The 3598-nt window shown below is 35.9% G+C and overlaps 1 long non-coding RNA gene across 1 annotated transcript; it reads left to right on the top strand.

Annotated features, from left to right (window-relative positions):
* The first annotated feature begins 2815 nt into the window (after nucleotides 1–2815).
* On the top strand, nucleotides 2816–3246 carry LOC113360818. Its single transcript, XR_003364804.1, has 3 exons — nucleotides 2816–2849; nucleotides 2959–3071; nucleotides 3151–3246. It is a non-coding gene; the product is annotated as an uncharacterized LOC113360818 (long non-coding RNA).
* Nucleotides 3247–3598: the final 352 nt, after the last annotated feature.

A 3598-nucleotide genomic window follows, 5' to 3' on the forward strand; every position in this document is an offset into this window, starting at 1 on the left:
GAAGGTTGAACTGGTGTACACACGCTTTGTTTTTTATAATAAAAATTAGCCTTATATAAAATTTATATAAATATTATCATCCTAACAAATTTATAATTACTAGTTACGACTAATTTATTTATAAGAAAATATCTTCTTCAAACATCAACCATGAAGCGACGCTTCACACTTCGACATACGCATCGCTTCCTAAAAATGAAAAAACGCTTCACGCTTTCAATACCTTGGCTATATGGTTGAGAAATATATGCTCTTCAGTTTGAGCTAAGATAGCAAATTATCATCGTCCACATATAACATGGAACCAAGAAATATGGATTAATCTAAGCAAATACAACCCTAACACCGAATCAAGTCCAGCACCATTACACCGTCATGAAGGATCAAACAAAAAGAAAAGGTACATTAGCAGCATTGCACGTTAACAACAATAGGTGCGCAACTGTTTAGATACTCAAGTGATGTGCCCATTATACATTCCAAATCTTCCCCCTTAAAGGCCTTGACAAATAAAGCTCTCACATTAAACGTGATAAAATTCTCGCTTCCTATTAGTCTAGAAAGGCCTTTTCTAATGCAGAAATTATGGTGGGGACACTTGACACAACTTAATTGGTTATAATAATTAAAATTTGGTTACAATTTGGATACATTAAATACTTAACTGTTCGTTAGTAACGTTGTTGAAAATAAGTAGGTAGACAATATTTATGTTAAAATTTAAACTTGAATTATTTAGTTACACCGTGTTTACACCTATACTTAATTGTACTTTAGTAAGGGTGGACAAAACTCACGTCCAAACCGTTAAATAAATAAAAGGAAAAAAAACGTAAAACTCTGAAAAAAGGAAATCGTTGACACATCAAAAAAAAAGGAAATTATTAGAAAAGGTCCAAATTATTAGAAATCCGCACGTATTTCCTATCTTTTCTCCACCTATATAATGCATCAAGACATGGCGGGATGACACTAAATTAAAAATGTATCGGCACGGGATGGGGCGAAGCCCCGCGCTTACCCAATCAAAAATATTAAAGTAAAAAATTTCCGGGTGCGTAGCACAGGCACTAATCTAGTAACTTATAATAACATTAAGCAAAAATAGATAATACTTGTACCAACTGTTTGGTCAGCAATCAAAAGAACTGGTTTTAGAGGGTATACATTCCGAAGTACAGACCACGTTGGATAATTATTCCTGAATATGAAATGATGAATCCACAGTAAATCCCAGTAACACTATTAGTTTTGATGGTCTTCTTGTAAACATCAACTGCACCATGGATTTTATCAATCCTCCCTTCTTTAGAGCGTTGTTGTCGTCATTAGCAAGAAGGGTATTATAATAGTCAGGAGAGTAAACAAAGAGAAGGAAAACAACACCAGTCACACCTTCATATGCCCAGTTTACCAGTGAACTATTCTCAGTAAACATTTTTATCCATTTTGAAACTGAAGGGCCTCTAAAAGTAATCCTAAAATGCAAAGTTCAAGTCTGATTGGATGAGCATACGAATGGATTTGCTTTCACGTGTCGCTGGGGAACAGAAACAAGAAATTACTCAATGCGAAACCCCAATACCTTGTACGTCTTCCACGGTGCTTTTGACACCACTACATGGCATGTAGTTCATGCTGATTCCTGTCCTCTCTCCTGGAGAAGCTAGAAATCCAGTAATGTGCCAAATTGAGAATAGCACCAAACTCGTTTCCTACCCTCCAGGAACTGAGATTAATCTCAACTAATGGAGATGTAATAAACTCAATCTTACCTGCCGGCAGAGGAGGACGTCTGATCATTCTTTTATAGGTGAATCTCCAAAGCTAATAATATATTTCTCAATGGGCGCACTACTCCTAACACAACGTTTGGAATCTTCATTCTCTAATGATTGGAAATTGCTCTGCGTTTCAAGGCTTTCGTAATGATAATGAATGAATGCGAAATTACCTCCTTAATTATATTAGAGCTCTAGATTTTCTTTATCATATTAGAGCTCTTCTTTACTCCCCACTCTCACAAATTCATCTTCATTTCACAAGTTAGCGCCCAGTTAATTCCCAAACTTCTAAGACCAAATTGCAGTAGCAGTATTGCAATGAAGGAATAAATGACCATTTGTTTCTGCATACTGATTACACATATGACAGTTTTCATCCTGAATCAAATCGGCTCTGAATAAGAAATCAAGTGTCTGCGCCCCCTTATAACATAAAGTCCAAACTAAAAATGACACTTTGAGTTCCATAATTGCTTATCAGGAAACCTCAATCCTCCAACATTGTGTAAGCACTTTCCATAGTGAAAGTATCTCCATAACTCAATTTCCTGACTTCGTCAACGACAGATATAGATCGTCTGGAGAAAGAAGTTGAGTTTTTATCTCAGGAGAAGTTGTGTTATGAAGCACAGATATTGAGGGTATGTGCTACAAATATCAACAGGATTGGTCAAGTTATGCAAAATTATAAGGAAAAGTGGAGATAAGATAATGCAAAGTAGAATCTAGAAACTATTTTCTGTTTTATGAAAGTGATCTTTATCAGCTATGAAGTAGTTTAGGTGCATATAGCTGATCAAATATCAATTTTCAAAGTAATTTTATTACTCCGTTTATTATAAAGATATGATAGTTAATGGGGTTTCTTGGATTTTATTGTAGGACGGATCATTTATTCATTTCTACCGGTTGATGGTTGTTTGGTTGGTAGATCTTGTAGGCGGGTTCAAAATGCCCTTGCCATCATGCTGCCCTATGGAGCTTGCTTGTATGCCTGAACATTTTGTCGAAGATGCCATGGAACTGCTGTGTCGGATACCTAGAGCGATGGATGGGTTCATGCTGGTAGTCTTTCTGAATGCAGTTTCAGTGATATTTTGATGCTTTCTATGTTTTGTAATAGTCAACCGTTAATTAGCCTATGCTTTTGGATCTTAATTTTTGCTGTTATCAGGATGATTTTATGAACTTGATTATAATGTTTATGGGAAGTCCCAACTATATCAAGAACCCTTACCTCAGAGCAAAGATGGTAGAAGTCTTGATCTGCTGGATGCCAGAAAGAAGGTATCAGGTTTGCTTTGGCTACAATAACACAATCTTGTGTCCGTCATTTAATTCCATTGCATGTTGGTTTGGTGTGCAGTGGTTCATCTTCAACAGCTTCCCTTTTTGAGGGTCATCAATTTGCCGTGGAGTATCTTGTCAGGAATCTTCTGAAGCTTTACGTTGACATTGAGATTCATTTTCATTAGCTTCTCGTTCCCAAATCTATATTATTATCCACCTTGTTGGCAGAATTTCTTAATTATTATGTTGTCCGTCTGGTATCTAGACATTAAATGTTTCTTGTTCTGATTGTTGTACCATTCTTGTGCAGTTTTATGACAAGTTCAACATACGTCATAATATTGCCGAACTTCTGGAGTACTTATGGCAGGTTCCTAGTCATCACAATGCATGGATATATATATATATATTTTATGTCTTGGATTGAGGAATTTTACCTTCTGTTGTTCATATATTTTTGCTTTCTCACTTTTTCTTGTTATTGTCATTTCAGATTGCCAAAGAAGAGGAGAAGGGAGTGTATT

This window comes from Papaver somniferum, chromosome 3, assembly GCF_003573695.1.
Source record: "Papaver somniferum cultivar HN1 chromosome 3, ASM357369v1, whole genome shotgun sequence".
NCBI classification, from domain to species: domain Eukaryota; kingdom Viridiplantae; phylum Streptophyta; class Magnoliopsida; order Ranunculales; family Papaveraceae; genus Papaver; species Papaver somniferum.